At 40.0% G+C, this 22,105-nt stretch overlaps 1 protein-coding gene across 2 annotated transcripts in view; it reads right to left on the bottom strand.

The window, feature by feature from the left end:
- UNC13B (unc-13 homolog B) overlaps positions 1–22,105 on the bottom strand; it is a 208,364-nt gene that overhangs the window by 108,636 nt on the left and 77,623 nt on the right. The gene's annotated exons all lie outside the window — the stretch shown is intronic.

Below are 22,105 nucleotides of genomic sequence, written 5' to 3'. Positions count from 1 at the left end.
ACACAAAGCAGAAGCTCCACAAATATTTGCAACTGAATAGATAAAATTAAAATATAAGTAAATAAAACAATGAGGTAGAGAGGATACGACGAGAAAAAAACTGCATATAGGGGAAGAGAGAATCTATGGAATAGACACATCTTTTAAAAAACATTAAAAAAAAAAAAAGAACTGACAATACAGTGTTAGTGAGGCTGTGGAGCAACTAGAACTCTCATATGTGGCTGGCAAGAATGTCAAGTGGTAGGCCACCCTGGAAAATAATCTGGGCATTTCTTATGAAGTTACATACACACCATGCAACCCAGAAATACTCCTTCTATATATTTACCCAAGAAAAATAAAAACATGTTCATATAAAATCCTATATACAAATGTTTACAGCTGCTTAATTCATATTTACTAAAAACTAGAAACAAATGTCCTTCAACTGATGAATAAATAAACTACAGTACATCCATACAGCAGAATACTACTCAGGAATAGATAAACTAATGACACGCATAAATGAACTCCAAATGCATACAATATGTGCAACAAGCCAGACCCAAAGCTACACACTATACAATTCCACTTAAATGACTTTCTGGAAAAGGCAAAACTATAGAGACAGAAAACAGATTAGTGATTGTCACGGGCCAAGAATGGGAGAGGCTGACTGTAAAGGGGTTTAAGGGAATTTTTAGGGATGATGGAACTGCTCTATACCTTGACTGTGGTTATGGTTACATAACTGTATGTGTTTGAAAAAACTCGTAAGATTGTACACTAAAAGGGAGAATTCTATTATATGTGAATTATACATTAATAAATCTGAATTTTTAAAAAAGGAAGAGTCCACAAAGGAGCCTGCAAAGAAGCTGGAAAGGAAGAAAACCACGACAATGAGATCCCTGAAGTCAGGAAAACAAGTTTTCAAGAAAGGAGTGAGTGGTTAACAAGTAGCAGTGCTACAGAGTGATCAAAATAAAACTGAGAATGTGCTACTGAATTTAGAAACAAAAAAGTCACTCTAATTTTAATGACAGAAATTTTAATGAGTGAAAGCTACAGTATAGATTGTTCAGAAGCAAATGGAAGCACAAGTAGTGGAATAAAGAGACATCAAGAGATTCCACAATCCATGCATAAAATGTGCAATATGAGCAAGGCTGAGAGTACCACTTATCACAGGACATTAGAGAGGAAGCAAAGCGAGAAAAGACACTGGCCAAACGTGTTACAGAAAAACCTTCAAGTATGCTAAGAGCTTATTAGAAAACCAGTAACATTCTCATGTTGGGCATTCACACATCAGATGAGTATCAAACTGACAATTTTAATGAGCAGGCTAATGTTTCCCACCTCCCTAGAGCTTCGAATGTCTTCAAGTTCACATACTTGACAAATGAATAACCAATTACCCTCTAGCTCAGTGTTACCTGATGCTGTAAGAGTAAGGCAGACTAGAAAACTAGAGCCTCCACTGTCAGTGACAGTTTATTTAAAATGTTATGAGCTCTCTTCAGATATATTAGCAAACAAGTATATACATCAAGTCCAAAACCACAGAACTCTGGACACTACAAAGCCAACACTTCAAAATTATTCCTAAAATTCCTTTCTACTTTTATCTCCCATGTCCAATCTGCCAACAAGCTTAGTAATTAAGTTCACTGAAGTCTCCTTCCAATTGTCCCTTTCTGATAGGTTTCACTCTTCTTAGCAAAGAACTTGTTATCTCATGCTTGAATTATTACAGATTTTGATTGAACTAAGGTCCATCTAGTCAAGGCTATGGTTTTTCCAATAGTCATGTATGGATGTGAGAGTTGGACTATAAAGAAAGCTGAGCGCAGAAGAATTGATGCTTTTGAACTGTGGTGTTGGAGAAGTCCCTTGGACTGCAAGGAGATCCAACCAGTCCATCCTAAAGGAAATCAGTCCTGGGTGTTCACTGGAAGGACTGAGGTTGAAGCTGAAACTCCAATATTTTGGCCACCTGATGCGAAGGGCTGACTCATTTGTAAAGACCCTGATGTTGGGAAAGATTGAAGGCAGGAGGAGAAGGGGACGACAGAGGATGAGATAGTTAGATGGCATCACAGACTCAGTGGACATGAGTTTGGGTAAACTGCGGCAGTTGGTGATGGACAGGGAGGCCTGGAGTGCTGCAGTTCATGGGGTCGCAAAGAGTCGGATGCGACTGAATGACTGAACTGAACTGAAGACCTTCTAAAGGCTTTCCTGGTGTCTCAGATGGTAAAGAATCTGCCTGCAATGCGGGAGACCTGGGTTCAATCCCTGGGTTGAGAAGATCCCTTGGGGAAGGGCATGACCACCCATTCCAGTATTCTTGCCTGGAGAATCCCCATGGACAGAGGAGCCTGGCGGGCTATAGTCCATGGGGTCACAAAGAGTCAGACAGGACTGAGCAACTAAGCACAGCACAGCAGCAAGACCTTCTAATCTCTGTTCCATTCAATCTATTCAGCAGACTGAAACTAGACTAATTTCCCTTAATCTAGCTTCTAATCACTTCATTATCCTTTCAAAAATATACAAGTCTTTATAAATAAGCATATTTATCGTCCTGGCTCTGGTATCAAATAAACATGAAACCCCATTGCTAACCAGTCTCCCCTCAAACAAAAGTTTTTGTTACTGGCAAACAGACTGTCACAGTTCCTATGCTTGCTGTACTCAGGAGATAGAAAAAGTAATGAGTCCAATTTCCCTGACCCATCCCCTGACTTCTGAATCTGGAATATCCTTCATTTCTACTCCTTGTTGGTATAATGGAAATGGTTTGAGCTTTGGAATCAAATAAACCTATGTTCAAAGCCATCACTTACTAGCTGTGTAATCTTAGGCTGGTTAACTTCTCTATACTTCTATTTGTCATTCATAAAGAGTGAAGAGTAATACTACTTCTCAGATTTGCAGAAATATTGAAAGTCACATATGTAGCATTTAACTACCATGAGCTAGACAAATGGTAATTATTCAGTAAATATTCCCTATCCTCCCGTATATAGTTGGAACCCATCCTTAAGTTCCACTTAAACAACTCTCTTTGAACAATGCTCAATGACTTCAGTACAGTGTCTCTGTTAACAATCAAAATAAAAGCCATCTGTTTATCTCTTAAAAAGTTAAACATACACCAACCCATATGATCCAGCCGTTCCACTCCTAGGTATTTAACAAGAGAAATGAAAACACATGATCATGCAGATGTCCATATTAATCATAATAACTGGAAACAATCCAAATGTCTATCAACAACTGAATGGATAAATAAAATGTGTATACTCATGTAATAGAAGACTACTCAATAAAAAGAAACAAATTACTGATACACTGGACAAAATGGAACAATCTCAAATTCTTCGGCTGAGTGAAGGAAGCTAGACACAACGGACTACATGTTGTATGTTTCCATTTCACATAAAACTCTAGGAAATAAAATTTAATCTATAGTGATAAAAAAGCCTATCAGTGGTTGCCTGGGCCCAGGGGTGGGGAGAAGGATGAACTGCAAAGAGCATAAGGAAATGTTTAGAGATAATGGAAATGTTCTGTATTTTGATTGTGGTGGTAGTTTCACTGGTATATACATCTGTCAAAAGCAATCAAACTCTATACTTCAAATGGGTGACTCTTTTGCATGTACATTATATCTCAACAAAGTTGATTTTTTAAAAAAACACTTGCTTTAGAATGTATTTCACTGCTTGCCTTAGTCCAATGAATCCCATCTCTAGCCTAGGTTTAAGTTCTTGAGAGCAAGATCCAATCTTACATTCCTTTTATATTCCTCCCAATGCTCAGCACAGAAATCCTGTACTGAAGGAGATAACAAGTGAATAAAAGCAAGTTCTTCTTAATCTTAGAAAGCAGTGTCTTTAAATTTTAAGAATTACTTGAGACTCTTGTTTAAAATGCAGATTCCTAGACCATACTCCCTTAAATTCTAATTTAAAATGCCTGGAGTGGCATGGGAACCTGCATTGGCTGTTGTAACTGCCTTTTCAATAAGCAACTTGGACTCTAATGCCAAGTGATTCTTGAATTACAATTTGAAAAACATAGCTACAGAATCTCCTATATGAAAAACACCAGTCTCCAGACTGAGAACTCCAGCACAGTGCTCCTGTGCTGAAGGATGGAGGAAGCAGCCAGATAAGCTCTCCCTTGGGCTTGAAGACCAGTTCACTGTGATCATACAGGTAACTGAAAAAATTCCACCAAGTCCAGGACCAAATAACTGGTCCCGTTAATAATTAAAAATGAATCCTCTTTCCAGAAGGCAAAGCTTCTGCACTTATTTCTGTTGACTATGCTACAACATACTCACAAGCTTCTTCTTCTGCCTACTTCATCCTGTTTCTAGTGGAAAGCGTAAGGAATCAGAAATACATGAAAGAAAATAAGGTCTATAATTATCTAACAAAACACCTCCAGACAACTATTACATCACCAATGAATAGTCCAGTGCTGGTCAATTTTTCCATGACAATGAAATGACAAGAGATTTGAGCCCTAGGCTTCAAGTGAACAGCCATCTGTCTAGAACAGCAATGACAGGACTCACCTATCAATTACTAAATTGTAGTAATTACTAGGTAGCTCACAAAGAACAATGAAGTCAAACATGAGAAATTCCTCCCTTGAGACAGTAGACTAGATGAATACTATAGACCTTCTCTTTTCATGAAAAAACAGTAAAGAACCTATAATTAAGAAAAGTATTGAATACTTTGAACTTAACATAGGGGAATAACAAAAAGAAACTATTGACCAAACTTCCTTGTGAATATAGATATAAAAATCCAAAATAAAATATAAGCAAATCAAACATAGCATTATATTAAAAGAATACTTTTTTTAAAAAAAGAATGTTTTTTACCATAATCAAGTAGAGAATGTTAAATAAAGGCAAAATGATTAATAGAAATTGATGAGGACATTCATTGCTGTCTGTAAGTCAAAGGAAAATACCCCTGAATAACTGGATAGGTATTATTAAGGGCTTCCCAGGTGGCTCAATGGTAAAGAATCCTCCTGCAATGCAGGAGACAAAGAGACATAGGTTCATTTCCTGGGTCAGGAAGATTCCCTGTAAAAGGAAATGGTAACCCACTCCAGTATTCTTGCCTGGGAAATGACAGAGGAGTTTGGCGGGCTATAGTTCATGGGGTCAACAAGAGTCAGACGTGACTTACTGATTAAACAACAACTACTAAGGTATTTTTGGTTTAAGTTTTTTTTTTAAAGGTTATTTTGATGTGGACCATTTTTTAAGTTTTTACTGAATTTGTTACAATACTGCTTCTGTTTTATGTTTTGGCCCCAGGGCATATCGGGCTTTAGCTCCCCAACCAGGGATCAAATCCACTGCCCCTGCATTGGAAGGTAATGACTGGACTACCAGGGAGTCCCAATTAAGGCATTTTGAAACATTCAACATCCATTCACATTCATGGTTAATATGAAAACTACTGGGGAATAAAATGCACAAAAGTACACAAATGTCAAGTGTAGTGCTCAGTGAACATGAGAACACACTCAAGTAACCACCACACAGATCAAGAAACAGTATTAGCAGCACCCCAGCAGATCTCTTCCTACCTCTTTCCAGCACTCAACTAGCCTTTGAACCAGCTGTTGCCCATCACACTTTTCCCAGAGAGCCAACTGCTACTTCTCTCACTTCCTCCAAGTCTTTACTCAAAAGTCATTTCACTGTGGCTTATATACTTAACCGCCTTATTTAAAATTATAATTCCATTTCAGTTCTAGCATTCCCAATTGCTTTTCACCAACTACTCTTTTATTGGTCCACTCTCTAACATCCTATATTATTTCCTTATTGAGTATGTTTATTGTCTATCTCCTGCCACCCAGGATCTTTGTCTGTTTTGCTTCCTGATATGTCCTAAGCACCTAGAAGAGAACCTAGAATATGCCGAAAAATGTCTGTAGAAAAAAAGGATTGAGGGATACAAGCAGACAGGAGAGGGGAGGGTGAAAGGGCAGTATGGCTGGATGTGAGAAAAGGAGTATAAACAAAAGGGTTTATAAACAGGTACAATCTTTCCAGCATATAATCTTGCAGTATCTAACAAAATTTCAAATGTGCATATTCCTTAACTCAGTAATTCCACTTAATAGAAATACATTAATTCAACTAATATATATTGAGCAAAGATACTAGGGATACACAGATAAGCATTTTCCCTACTCATGAAATTTATGACCTAGAGATAAAAATAAATATTAAGCAAATAATCACAGTTCTGAGTAAGTTATGAAGGCAAGGTAAATACACAGAGGTCCATAAAAGAATATATAATAGGGGAGGGGAGATCCATGTGCACATTCACAGAATTGAGGAAGTTATGATCATAAAGTCAAAATAATAAAATAAACTTTTTGTTTTATGAAGTATGTGTTATATATGTTATATGTTATATATGTAAATGGGGTTCCCTGGTGGCTCAGCCGGTAAAGAATCCACCTGCAATGCAGGAGACACAGAAGATCCCTGGGTCAGGAAGATCCCCTGGTGGAGGATATGGCAACCCACTCCAGTATTCTTGCCTGGAAAACCCCATGGACAGAGGAGCCTGGCAGGCTACAGTACAAAGGGTTGCAAAGAGTTAGACACGACTGAGCACACATGCTAATGGCCTCTAATCAGTGACATAAGCTTGCTCTCAGGCTTCCCTGGTGGCTCAGACAGAAAAGAAACTGCCTGCAAAGTAGGAGACCAGGGTTCGATCCCTAAATTGGGAAGATCCCCTGAAGAAGGGAACTGCTACCCACTCCAGTATTCTTGCCGGGAAAATCCCATGGACAGAGGAGCCTGGCAGGCTACAGACCATGGGTCCCAAGGAATTGGACACCACTGCGCACTAACACTTTCACTTTTCTGCTTCCATTGTTCACAGAAATACATCTTTAGTTATAGCCACCAATTTTTTTTTAGTATAGTTGATTTACAATGAAACATTAGTTTCACCTGTACAGCAAAGTGAATCAGTTATACATATACATATATCCACTCTTTTTTTTCAGACTCTTTTCCCATATCAGTTCAGGTAGTCGCTCAGTCGTGTCCGACTCTTTGCGACCCCATGAATCGCAGCATGACAGGCCTCCCTGTCCATCACCAACTCCCGGAGTTCACCCAGACTCATGTCCATTGAGTCAGTGATGCCATCCAGCCATCTCATCCTCTGTCATCCCCTTCTCCTCCTGCCCCCAATCCCTCCCAGCATCAGAGTCTTTTCCAATGACTCAACTCTTCGCATGAGGTGGCCAAAGTACTGGAGTTTCAGCTTTAGCATCATTCCTTCCAAAGAAATCCCAGGGCTGATCTCCTTCAGAATGGACTGGTTGGATCTCCTTGCAGTCCAAGGGACTCTCAAGAGTCTTCTCCAACACCACAGTTCAAAGGCATCAATTCTTCAGCACTCAGCCTTCTTCACAGTCCAACTCTCACATCCATACATGACCACAGGAAAAACCATAGCCTTGACCAGAGGAACCTTTGTTGGCAAAGTAATGTCTCTGCTTTTGAATATGCTATCTAGTTGGTCATAACTTTCCTTCCAAGGAGTAAGCGTCTTTTAATTTCATGGCTGCAATCACCATCTGGAGTCATTTTGGAGCCCAGAAAAATAAAGTCTGACACTGTTTCCACTGTTTCCCCATCTATTTCCCATGAAGTGATGGGACCAGATGCCATGATCTTAGTTTTCTGAATGTTGAGCTTTAAGCCTACTTTTTCACTTTCCTCTTTCACTTTCATCAAGAGGCTTTTGAGTTCCTCTTCACTTTCTGCCATAAGGGTGGTGTCATCTGCATATCTGAGGTTATTGATATTTCTCCCGGCAATCTTGATTCCAGCTTGTGCTTCCTCCAGCTCAGCATTTCTCATGATGTACTCTGCATATAAGTTAAATAAGCAGGGTGACAATATACAGCCTTGATGTACTCCTTTTCCTATTTGGAACCAGTCTGTTGTTCCATGTCCAGTTCTAACTGTTGCTTTCTGACCTGCATACAGATTTCTCAAGAGGCAGGCCAGGTGGTCTGGTATTCCCATCTCTTGAAGAATTTCCCACAGTTTATTGTGATCCACACAGTCAAAGGCTTTGGCATAGTCAATAAAGCAGAAATAGATGCTTTTCTGGAACTCTCTAGCTTTTTCGATGATCCAGCGGATGTTGGCAATTGGATATCTGGTTCATCTGCCTTTTCTAAAACCAGCTTGAACATCTGAAAGTTCACGGTTCATGTATTGCTGAAGTCTGGCTTGGAGAATTTTGAGCATTAATTTACTAGTGTGTGAGATGAGTGCAATTGTGGGGTAGTTTGAGCATTCTTTGGCATTGCCTTTCTTTGGGATTGGAATGAAAACTGACCTTTTCCAGTCCTGTGGCCACTGCTGAGTTTTCCACATTTGCTGGCATATTGAGTGCAGCACTTTCACAGCATCATCTTTTAGGATTTGAAAGAGCTCAACTGGAATTCCATCACCTCCACTAGCTTTGTTCGTAGTGATGCTTTCTAAGGCCCACTTGACTTCACATTCCAGGATGTCTGGCTCTAAGTGAGTGATCACACTATCATGATTATCTGGGTCGTGAAGATCTTTTTCGTACAGTTCTTCTGTGTATTCTTGCCACCTCTTCTTAATATCTTCTGCTTCTGTTAGGTCCATACCATTTCTGTCCTTTATCGAGCCCATCTTTGCATGAAATGTTCCCTTGGTATCTCTAATTTTCTTGAAGAGATCCCTAGTCTTTCCCATTCTGTTGTTTTCCTCTATTTCTTTGCACTGATCGCTGAGGAAGGCTTTCTTATCTCTTCTTGCTATTCTTTGGAACTCTGCATTCAGATGTTTGTATCTTTCCTTTTCTCCTTTGCTTTTCGCTTCTCTTCTTTTCACAGCTATTGGTAAGGCCTCCCCAGACAGCCAATTTGCTTTTTTGCATTTCTTTTCCATGGGGATGGTCTTTATCCCTGTCTCCTGTACAATGTCACGAACCTCATTCCATAGTTCATCAGGCACTCTATCAGATCTAGGTCCTTAAATCTATTTCTCACTTCCACTGTACAATCATAAGGGATTTGATTTAGGTCATACCTGAATGGTCGAGTGGTTTTCCCTACTTTCTTCAATTTCAGTCTCAATTTGGCAATGAGGAGTTCATGGTCTGAGCCACAGTCAGCTCCTGGTCTTGATTTTGCTGACTGTATAGAGCTTCTCCATCTTTGGCTGCAAAGAATATAATCAATCAATTAGATTTCGGTGTTGACCATCTGGTGATGTCCATGTGTAGAGTCTTCTCTTGTGTTGTTGGAAGATGGTGTTTGCTATGACCAGTGCATTTTCTTGGCAAAACTCTATTAGTCTTTGCCCTGCTTCATTCCGTATTCCAAGGCCAAATTTGCCTGTTACCCCAGGTGTTTCTTGACTTCCTACTTTTGCATTCCAGTCTCCTATAATGAAAAGGACATCTTTTTTGGGTGTTAGTTCTAAAAGGTCTTGTAGGTCTTCAGAGAACTGTTCAACTTCAGCTTCTTCAGCGTTACTGGTTGGGACATAGACTTGGATTACTGTGATATTGAATGGTTTGCCTTGGAAACGAACAGAGATCATTCTGTTGTTTTTGAGATTGCTTCCAAGTACTGCATTTCGGACTCTTTTGTTGACCATAATGGCTACTCCATTTCTTCTGAGGGATTCCTGCCCACAGTAGTAGATATAATGGTCATCTGAGTTAAATTCACACATTCCAGTCCATTTCACTTCGCTGATTCCTAGAATGTCGACATTCACTCTTGCCATCTCTTGTTTGACCACTTCCAATTTGCCTTGATTCATGGACCTGACATTCCAGGTTCCTATTCAATATTGCTCTTTACAGCATCGGACCTTGCTTCTATCATCAGTCACATCCACAGCTGGGTATTCTTTTTGCTTTGGCTCCATCCCTTCATTCTTTCTGGAGTTATTTCTTCACTGATCTCCAGTAGCATATTGGGCACCTACTGACCTGGAGAGTTTCTCTTTCAGTATCCTATCATTTTGCCTTTTCATACTGTTCATGGGGTTCTCAAGGCAAGAATACTGAAGTGGTTTGTCATTCCCTTCTCCAGTGGACCACATTCTGTCAGATCTCTCCACCATGACCCGCCCGTCTTGGGTGGCCCCACGGGCATGGCTTAGTTTCATTGAGTTAGACAAGGCTGTGGTCCTAGTGTGATTAGATTGACTAGTTTTCTGTGAGTATGGTTTCAGTGTGTTTGCCCTCTGATGCCCTCCTGCAACACCTACCATCCTACTTGGGTTTCTCTTACCTTGGGCGTGGGATATCTCTTCACGGCTGCTCCAGCAAAGTGCAGCCATTGTTCCTTACCTTGGACGAGGGGTATCTCCTCACCGCCGCCGCCCTTCCTGACCTTCAACGTGGGATAGCTCCTCTAGGCCCTCCTGCGCCCGCGCAGCCACGGATCCTTGGACGTGGGGTTGGTCCTCCCGGCCACTGCCCCTGGCCTCGGGCGTGGGGTTGCTCCTCCCGGCTGCCGCCCTTGGCCTCGGGCATGGGGGCGTGGGGTAGCTCCTCCCGCCCGCCGCTCCTGACTTCGGAAGATGGGTAACTCCTCTCGTCGCCACCCCTGACCTCGGACGCTGGGTATCTCCTCTAGGCCGCCCCACCCCCCGACCTCGGACTCGGGGTAGCTCCTCTCCGCCGTTCCTGCGCCGTCGCAATCTGGTACTCTCGGCTGCTGCCCCTGCCCTCAGACGTGGGGTAACTCCTCTTGGCCGCCATCCTTTGGGCATGGGGTCCTCCCGACTTCTGCCCCTGACCTCGGATGTGGGGTGGCTCCTCTAGGCTGTGCTTAGCGCGCCCGTAGCACAGGTCTTGAGGGCTTCCTTAAACCTAGGAGGACAGGATCTCTGGCAGCCTCCTTTATGAAAGGCCAAGGAGTAAGCGTCTTTTAATTTCATGGCTGCAATCACCATCTGGAGTCATTTTGGAGCCCAGAACAATAAAGTCTGACACTGTTTCCACTGTTTCCCCATCTATTTCCCATGAAGTGATGGGACCAGATGCCATGATCTTCGTTTTCTGAATGTTGAGCTTTAAGCCAACTTTTTCACTCTCCAACTTTCACTTTCATCAAGAGGCTTTTGAGTTCCTCTTCACTTTCTGCCATAAGGGTGGTGTCATCTGCATATCTGAGGTTATTGATATTTCTCCCGGCAATATTGATTCCAGCTTGTGTTTCTTCCAGTCCAGCATTTCTCATGATGTAGTCTGCATAGAAGTTAAATAAGCAGGGTGACAATATATAGCCTTGATGTACTCCTTTTCCTATTTGGAACCAGTCTGTGGTTCCATGTCCAGTTCTAACTGTTGCTTCCTGACCTGCATACAGGTTTCTCAAGAGGCAGGTCAGGTGGTCTGGTATTCCCATCTCTTTCAGAATTTTCCACAGTTTATTGTGATCCACACAGTCAAAGGCTTTGGCATAGTCAATAAAGCAAAAATAGATGTTTTTCTGGAACTCTCTTGCTTTTTCTATGATCCAGCAGATATTGGCAATTTGATCTCTGGTTCCTCTGCCTTTTCTAAAACCAGCTTGAACATCAGGAAGTTCACGGTTCACATATTGCTGATATAGGTCATTACAAAGTACTGAGTAGAGTTCCCTGTACTACATAGACGGTTCTTATCAGCTGTCTACTTTTTATATAGTAGTGTGTACGTGTCAATTCCAAATTTTTCCCTGCCCCTCATATCCCCTGGTAACCATAAGCTTGTTTTCTACATCCATGACTGTATTAATACTTCTATTTTGTAATTAAGTTCATTAGTACAAGTGTAAATCTAGTCTTGCTTGTGGTAGCTAGAGAAATGGAACTAATAACAGAATTGGCAGTATCTGCCCAGACTTCTGTGTTTGGCTGAATCTTGCAGGGGAATTATACCATCATCTATACAGTAATAGGCAGTAATCTAATCTTCCAGGTGAGGAATATCTGGTTACACAAATATAATAGCCTATTTCCCTGCCTCCCCAAACAGGTAGAATATTAAAAATAAGACAAATCACAGCATGGCACTGGACAGTTTTAGATGAAGACCAAGAATCATACAATATAAGAGGAATATTTGAGTGTGCTGCAGACAAGGGATATAGTACATCAAGCCTGATGGTTTAAGCGTAGTGGGAAGCACTAATACCTCATGCTTCTTAAGGATCAGTAATATCAGCATGATGGATCACCAGGAAATATAACACTAACGGTTGAAAAGGGAAAAAAAGGAAAGACATTTTTATGTAAACAGGTCACCTCTGGGCATGTTGGTAAAAGAAACCCTTTTGAAGTCAGTGTGATCCAATAAGATGTCATAAGTTGGTAGGCAAATTGTATTCCTGATGATGCCTCTGAATGTTGGTCACTGTTTTTCATGCATGTGACTAACACCCAACTGCTCTGAACTGACTCATTCTTTAAGAAAAATTTTAAACAATATGTTGAGTTATGCCCTATTTTGCTAATTTAAAAGACTGATTCATACTCAGGAGATTTCAGTATAGGATCTGATAAGGTACTATTTATAGGCAACACTGTAACAAAAGCAGTGAAACAAACCTTTCATAGACAATCAGAGAAATTCTCTTTGAAACATCAATGGTGGGCTGTATCTCAAAGTTACAAGCTTGCTTAGAGGTCATATTACATATAAAAAAACAGATCCCCAAATTTATTTCAACCATAGTAATTTATTATAAGAGACCTCAGGGATGTAATCAACAGAAGAGACAACTTTAAGAGCTACTTAAAACTCTCAATCAAGGAACCACTAGTATTGTTTAGCTAAACACTGCCAATTCCAACAATCATCATCATTCAACCATCAACCAACAACCATCATTCAATTAAGTCTCAAATACAAACTAAAAAAATAAATCTACAATGGCCTACCTCTATAGTGTCAGGCCTGGGATCATTTTCTAATAAATATTTATTAGCTTTTAAATTATCATGAAATAAATGCATTTAGAGAAAATTTAGAAAGTATAAAGAAGGATAAAGAAAAAAATTACCACAATTCTACCACTGAGAGACACTATTAAAACTATTTCCTAGGTTTTGTCCCTATGCTTATGAGTAATTTGTATTTCAGATAGCTGGGATCCTACTACTTCATCAGTTTAGGATCCTGCTTTTCTAAAAACTTATTCACATAAATGTTCCCTGCATTTTAAAAAATTACTTACAAACATATTATTCCATTATATGGAACTTGCCACAATTACCCGTTCTTCCAGTAATTTTGCAATTTTTCCCCATTGTAACTAAAATCTATTCATAAGTGTTTCTTTGCATCTCAAGTTATTTTCCCTGAATGGTTCCTAGAAGTGAAATTACTGAGTTAGAAAGGTTGTACTAATTTACACACCCTGACAGAATATGTGAGTACTCATCTCACCAAGTCCTTGCCAGATGCTGATTCACTTTTGATTCATTTCTCAGTTGCAGCCAGTGATACTGTCATTGATAACACAGTGGGTGGGCAAAGCAGACATGTAAAAACTGAATACAGCGGAAGGCTGCAGAACTTAGTAGTACTTGGTGTGGCAACACAGTGTGCTACTGCACTCCTTGACAAGACATAGGTATAAACATCCTTACTGAAGACTGAAGTTTGAATACCTTGATTTCTAAATACAATCCCCCACTAAAAGAAGCCAGGGCTCACTGAAGAAATGACTTATTCTATAACAGAAGCAGAAAAGGACAAGAAGAGCCTGGAACAGCTTATATCAGGAAAGGAAGGAAATGGTTAAATAAATAAATAATGGGGTCACATCAAAAGGACACAAGATCTGAGTTAAGGGGACTGTGACGGGCCAAATTTGGGAAAATTTGAGCAAAGAGAATGACAGAAGTGAATTCATAAGTCCATAGTGATAGTCATAAAAAAGGAGGGTAAGCGAGGAGGGAAAGCTTTACAGAACACTGACAGTTACTCAATGTAAAGGAATGACAGAATTAGGAAACCAACATTTTGCAACACCAATGTAATAATAAATTTAGGCCATAATCATAATGGATTCTAAAATTAATGGATGAAAGGTTACAGAAATAGGTTAAATATACACAGTCTCAAAGTACTACCTACCTACCCCCAATATTTTAGTTATTAATTACAAAAGGGAAAAAAATACCTTAGCAGTGGAGAAATCTAGAGAACATCATTTGAACTAATAATTCTGTTTTTTCCAGTAGTCATGTATGGATGTGAGAGTTGGACTATAAAGAAAGCTGAGCGCTGAAAAATTGATGCTTTTCAACTGTGGTGTTGGAGAAGGCTCTTGAGAGTCCCTTGGACTGCAAGGAGATCCAACCAATCCATCCTAAAGGAGATCAGTCCTGGGTGTTCAATGGTAGGACTGATGCTGAAGCTGAAACCCCAATACTTTGGCCACCTGATGTGATGAGCTGACTCATTTGAAAAGACCCAGATGCTGGGAAAGATTGAGGGCGGGAGGAGAAGGGGACAACAGAGGATGAGATGATTAGATGGCGTCACCGACTCAGTGGACATGAGTTTGGGTAAACTGCAGGAGCTGGTGATGGAGAGGGAGGCCTGGTGTGCTGCGGTCCACGGTGTCGCAAAGAGTTGGACACGACTGAGCGACTGAACTGAACTTAACTGAACTAATAATTAACATAAGCATCACAAATAAAGGGACAAACTCACATCAGCTCTGTAGTAACCAGAAGTGATTATGAAGAAACAATCAGATCAATCCAAATTTTAGGGAATTCTGAAAGAAACTTTAACTGGATCCTTGTCAGCTGTCCAGCAGAATGGCTATGCTGATGTGGAAATAAACAACTTTTGGAGACAGCAATTGTTGGTGAAGAGAGGCTACACTGTCCCTTCTCCTGTTTCTCCTCTATGAATTCAAGTGAGGAGAAGTTCTAAGATTCACAAAGACGGGGGGTGCTTGCAGAAGGGAAGTCAGACAAGTCTACGTGGGTAGAAGAACTGCTGATCTGAACCCTGTAGACAAGAGGACTGAAAAGAGGAAGCAGAGCTGGAAGATAGAGAATAGAAGGAAATTGCCTTGGTTTCTCAGATCAAGAATAAGTGAGCTCCCCAAGAGTCAAATGAATTTTGTGGAATATGGTTGGGCCTGCGTGCATGCTAAGTTGCTTAGTCATGTCCAACTCTTTGCAACCACATGGACTGTAGCCCACCAGACTCCTCTAAGCATGCAATTCTCCAGGTAAGAATACTGGAGTGGGTTGCCATGCCCTCCTCCAAGGGATCTTCTCAATGCAGTGATCAAACCCACATCTCTTATGTCTCCTGCATTGGCAGGCAGATTCTTTACTGCTGGTGGTGCCTGGGCCTGAGCTGTCCTGTTACTCTCCCCATTCAAAAAGTCTCTATGTGGTAGGATCCCAGCAGCAGCAAACTAAGTACATCTACTGCTGGAAGAAGTCAGTAGTGTAAGAAAGAGGCTGAACCAAAGCAATCTCTCGCATCCAGGAACTGGACCCTGAAGGGTACAATGAGGTAACTTCTGGAGGGTCACAAATGGACCCCAATGAGACAGCAGGCATTCACCTACCCAAGAGAGGACAGGAAGAATCAAGCAGTAGCAATCCAACAGGCAACAACCACCAACAAAAAGAGGCTCAAGACCTCTTCGAGGAGGACAGATGTTATTGTTCTTAGAAAACTCAAATATCTTGAGAATCTCAGTGTAATTCTTACCTGTCCAGGAAGACTGCTCCAAATACTGACAGTATGAGAATAAGACACTGGAGTGACATGACTGTTCATGCATAGGTATGTCTTTGTGTAACAGCATTCACTGAAATATCCCAGGTCACCTCCAGCACACAGAAAACATTTGAGATTTCTCTTAATCCTGCTCAAGCGGCTTCATTGGAACCAGAGTCTCACCTGCTACTTCCAGAGAGCCCAGGATTCCTTCTGCAGCATGCACAACTTGTTGGAACATAGCAATCTCAGTGAGCATCCACTGGCCTAGACACAGCATCCAGCCATTCCCTTTCCAGGGACCTACTGTTCACTAGTACCACCCAGAAAGTAGACATAAGGTCCCAAGATGTCTACTCTGGTCACCTTCTTTCTCTCTCACTCAAGTCAAGCAAGGCTTCTCTTATTCAGGAAAAGGGAGATTAAGGTGAATCTCTACTTCCTCCCATAGTATTTATTCAAAACATTTTGGACATTGCCCTCAAATCCTAGGCTTTCAGTTACTAAAGTCAGGAACACCATTTCTTCAGTTCTTGCCTTCCATATCTTTCCCTGAAGTAATGGGAACAAGAACTGACAATAACACAGGGGATAAAAGATATGTGGACATAATGTAATAATCACCCTATGACATATCTACATATATCACAGTTACCAAAGGAGAATGACATATCCTAAGATAAAAGTGAATGCAAAGTGTTATTACTGAATGTTAAACTCACCATCAGAAAAGTCTGGAAAGAAAACATTGGAAAAAAAATACAGTTCACCCCAAAATTTTTAAAGAATCTCAATTTTTAAAGACATAATTGGGGCCAGAGGAACTTTCATATCAAAGATAAGAAAAAGGGTTTCTTTAGAGTAGTAGCCCAGTGATTTCTGAAAATATTTTGTGGACATGTCACAGTGACTGCAGAAAACTGTCCCTAGCAGAGAAAACAGAAGAGGGACCATCCACATGAAGAACTCTCAGGACTAGGAAGCTACAGTCACATGATATTACAGCTAAGAGTTCTAGAGGTTATTTAGACCAACACTCCCATTTTATACATCAAGAAATTGAAATAGACAATGGAAAGACTTTCAAAATCACTCAGAGAGACAGCAGTAAACCAACCTCTAGAACAAGGATCCAGTTATTCCATTCCTCTTATTAATAACTTTTAACTATTAAAATTAGTACATTGTTAAATATTCAGAAAATGAAAGAAATGCAAAAAGGGATTTAAAAAGTCCCCACATGTCAAAGAAAAGTTTGGTTAGTATTTTAGTGTCTCTCTAGGTATTCTCCCCCTAACTATACAGATATATTTATAATAAGTATATTAGCCTGCTCAGACTGCCATAACAAAATACTATAGACTAGGTAGCTTAACAACAGAAATGTATTTTCTCAGTCTCTGGAGGCTGAAAAGTTAGAGAGATCAGCATTCTAGCAGAGTTCAGTAAGAACTCTCTTCCCAGCCTATAAATGGCCACCTTCTTGCCATGTATTCTCAGATGGCAGAGAGCACTGTTGTCTCTTCTTTTTTTTTTTTTTTTTGTCTCTTCTTTTTAAATAGGTAACAGACTTATCAGATCAGGGCTCCGTCTTTATGACTTCATTTAAAGTCATAAATGACTCTCTCAATACAAACACATTGGGAGTTGGGGCCTCAATATATGAATTTCAGGGGGACAAAATTCAGCTCTAGAATTCTGCCTCTGGTCCCCCAAAATTCACATCCTTAAAACATGCAAAATGCATTCATTCATTCCAGCATCAATTCTAAAGTCCAAAAACTCATTTAAATACCAACTAAATTAGACATGAGTGAGAATTCAGTTATGATTCATCCTGAGGCAAAATTCCTCTCTAGCTGTGAACCTGTGAAACCAAATATGTGCTTCCAAATTACGATGATGAGACAGAAGGATAACTTCACTCCACCAGGAAGAGATAGGAAAGAAGTGACAGGTCTCAAGCTAGTCCAAAACCTAGCAGGGCAAATTCCACTAGATTATGAGGCTAGAGAATAATTCTCTTTGGTTCCATGACCCGTCCTCCACTGGAGTGGCAGTGTCACTCCCACAGCTCTGCAGAAGGGCCCTGGCCCCATAGCTCTCAGTGGTGATCACCCTCTGAAACAGAAGGAAACATCTCTGTCCCCTGGGCCTGTGCTGAGAGTGGCAGCCCTAATATTCTCCAAATCACCTTCCGGGTCACTTTTGCCTTTCGTCAAGAACGGCACATGTTTACAGTCAAATACTCTATGATTGAGTCTTGAAGAATTCAAGAAATCCAACAGCCTTCCTTCATTCCATCCCTCTTTCTCTGTCCCCTTTCGTTGAAATTGGCAATGTCTCTGCTGGTATAATTCCATCTCTTTTCCTGGCTTCTGCTGATGGCTGGTTAAGTCCATGAGTCATACCATGATCTCTTTAGTATTTTCTTCAGAACAAGATTTTTCATTTTTCACAAAATATAGGCTAAGGATAGGCTAAGAATTGCCAAATCTCCAAATTCGAGTTCCATTTTATTTAACAATTTCATCTTCAATTCAACCCTCTTTTCTGGCATTTTACTATAAGCAATAAGGAAGACCCAAGGCATATCTTCATTATTTAGTTTAGAAATCACCTCTGCTAAACACCCAATTTGATCACTTATAAACTGTACCTTTCACAAAACCCTCAAACAATTCAGCTAAGTTCATTGCCACAGGGATCACCTTTCCTCCAGTTTCCAATAAACCATCCCTCATTTCCATCTGACACTTCTCCAGAGCATCCTTTAATATCCATTTCTCCCAACAGTCCCTGCACAACAACCTTTTTTGCACCTCAAAATTCTTCCAGTCTTTATATCCATTACCCAAACTTCCAAAGCCGCTGTCACATTTTTAGGTATTTGTTACTGCAGCACCCCGACTCTCAGTACCAAAACCTATACTAGTCTGATCAGCTGCCGTAACAAAATACCACAGTCTAGGTGGTCTAAACAACAGAAATTTGTATCCCACAGGTTTAAAGTCTAGGAAGTCCAAGCTCAAGGTGCCAGCTGATTTGGTTCCTGATGAAAGTTCTCTTCCTGGCCTGTAGATGGCCACCTTCTTGCTCCATTCCCCTTAGAAATCTCTAAGGTTATCAGCCCTATCAAATTAGAGCCTCATTCTTACATTTTCAATTAATCTTTCTTATCTGCTCACAGGCTCTATCTCCAAATACAGTCACATAAGGGGCCAGGGCTTCAGCGCATGAATTTTAGGGGTACGCAATTTGGGGTATATAGCAAAAACTCTTAAATTCTATACACACACACACACACACATATACCTATGAGTGAAAAAGTTGGCTTAAAGCTCAACATTCAGAAAACTAAGATCATGGCATCCGGTCCCATCACTTCATGGGAAATAGATGGGGAAACAGTGGAAACAGCATCAGACTTTATTTTTCTGGGCTCCAAAATCAGTGCAGATGGTAACTGCAGCCATGAAATTAAAAGACGCTTACTCCTTGGAAGGAAAGTTATGACCAACCTAGATAGCATATTCAAAAGCAGAGACATTACTTTGCCAACAAAGGTCCGTCTAGTCAAGGCTATGGTTTTTCCTGTGGTCATGTATGGATGTGAGAGTTGGACTGTGAAGAAGGCTGAGCACTGAAGAATTGATGCTTTTGAACTGTGGTGTTGGAGAAGACTCTTGAGAGTCCCTTGGACTGCAAGGAGATCCAACCAATCCATCCTAAAGGAGATCAGTCCTGGGTGTTCCTTGGAAGGACTGATGTTGAAGCTGAAACTCCAATACTTTGGCCACCTCATGCCAAGAGTTGAGTCATTGGAAAAGACCCTGATGCTGGGAGGGATTGGGGGCAGGAGGAGAAGGGGACGACAGAGGATGAGATGGCTGGATGGCATCACCAACTCGATGGACATGTGTTTGAGTAAACTCCAGGAGTTGGTGATGGACAGGGAGGCCTGGCGTGCTGTGATTCATGGGGTCACAAAGAGTCGGACACGACTGAGCGACTGAACTGAACTGAACTGAACTGATGTATATGCATATACACATACAGAGAGTAAGAGTTTTGTATATTTTAATTTAGTTTCATGAAAATTTCCCTATTATTCAAAGCATAATATTCAAATCTTATGACTATTATATTTACTGTTGCTTATCAAGTCATTTTCAAATTTTGCTATTTAAATATTTTGAAATGAACATCTTTCTATACAAATCCTCATCAGTTTCTTGATTATTTAGGACAAATTTCAAGAAATTCAACTGCTGAGTCAAAGGTTATGGATTCTTAAAGCCTCTTGGTACATATTATCAAATGGCTTCCCACAAACCTATACTAGTATATACTGCCATCTGCAGTAGATATTATAATTAGAATAAAAATATTTTTCTAACTGAAAAAAAGCCAGTGTCATAAATGACTATAAAGGCAAGTTTTTTATTAAAGGAGATTAAAGATTCAGGACAACTGAGTAAAAATGTGCAATTCTTGATTAAATTACATGCTGGTGTAAGGCAGGCCTATGAAAACACTTGGGGGATAACTGGGGAATTCTTAATATTAACTATATATCATATATTATTAATATATATAATCAGTGTTAAATCTCTTGATTCTAATAATGGTATTTTGGTTATGCAAAGTGTTCTCTTAGGAGACACATGCTGATGTGTCATAAAGTCTGATGCTTATATTCAAATGATTCCAGAAAACACACATGTATATTTTTATGTATGTGCATATACAGACAGAAATGGGAAACATCAGTAGGGAGGAAGAGAAGCAAATTTGGCAAAATGTTAATCACTGAATCTAGTAAAAGGTAAATTGGTATTCAATGTACTGTTTTCTCAACTTTCCTATAAGTTTAAAGTTTTTCCAAATAAAAATATATTAGAGAGTAGTCAAAAGACAGGGATAGGCTATGCATATAAAACAAATTGGGCTTCCCTGGTGGCTCAGACAGTAAAGAATCCACCTGCAATGCAGGAGACCTAGGATCAATCCCTGGATTGGAAAGATCCCCTGGAGAAGGGAACAGATACCCACTCCGGTATTCTGGCCTGAAGAATTCCACGGACAGAGGAGCCTGGCAGGCTACAGTCCACGGGGTCGCAAAGAGTTGGACACCACTGAGTGACTTTTCACTTCACTTCACATAAAACAAATTAGCTGGTAAACATATTTAAAAAGTAAGAGAATTCATAAATGCTGATTATTTATATTCTCTTATTTCCTCCTGCCCTCTAAGCATTTGCTCTTTAATCACTTGAACTGCATTTCATCATATGGAACCAAGAAGGAATGGAAGAGAAAGTTCAATTATTCCATTTCACTTACATTAGCCATCTTGGAAAAAGACTTAAAAGATTAAAAACTCAAAATTATCTCATTACAATGAGTTTTGGAAATGACTTAGAGACTTTAATTCACAACTTGGTGTTCAATTCATATTCTTGTCTCCCATGACTCTAAATGCCTGATAAATACTAGTTCCCAAATGGGAAAAATGAAAGTAACAAATCATATGTAAAATAGGTGTTATTTAAATAAAGAAAAAGTACTGACCTCTGCCAGTGATCTCTCTTTTATCAGGAGAGTAAGTAGCCAATAGAATAGAAGACAACCAATGGATTTATAAACCATGGATAGAGGTTCTTCTTCTCAGAAACAGTATGAAGTGGTATAACATGGTGGTTTAATGCATGGGCTATAGAGTCAGACTGTTTGTATCTGAGTATTTACTTCACCACTTACTATGTAATCTGTGGCAAATAACTCAATCTCAGTTTCCTCATCTTAAAAATGAGGAAAACAGTAAAATCTATGTCTTAGGGTTACTGTGAAGATTAAATAAGTTACTACATTTCAGCTCTTACAGCAGCATCTGGCATACTATCAAACCTCAAAATATGTTAGCTACTATGGTTCTTATTATTAGTAGCATTATCACAATAACTACTACCACTATTACCAGGACTATCAACCTGCCATTGAAAAGAGTTTGGCAGTGATTCAGAAACACTACAGCAACACATAAGAAACAAAACATAGGCACAGCCACCCCCAGAGTTGAAAAAGTGAAAGGGAACTAATTTCGAGTCAGTCCTTTGGTGTCTGCTCAAGCTATTCTGAGAGAAACTGAAAAGATACCAATATACCAACAATGTACAGCTCATTTCAAAAAGGAATTTGTGTGGTCTGGATAAGTTAACCTCAAAGGAAATAACAAATTCTCTCACTCAGTTAATCATTTATCAAACTTTACTGAGGCTTACTGATCTCCT

Source organism: Bubalus kerabau, chromosome 4 (assembly GCF_029407905.1).
Source record: "Bubalus kerabau isolate K-KA32 ecotype Philippines breed swamp buffalo chromosome 4, PCC_UOA_SB_1v2, whole genome shotgun sequence".
NCBI classification, from domain to species: domain Eukaryota; kingdom Metazoa; phylum Chordata; class Mammalia; order Artiodactyla; family Bovidae; genus Bubalus; species Bubalus kerabau.
The sequence above is the reverse complement of the archived record's forward strand: the minus strand, read 5'-3'. Positions and strand labels throughout refer to the sequence as shown.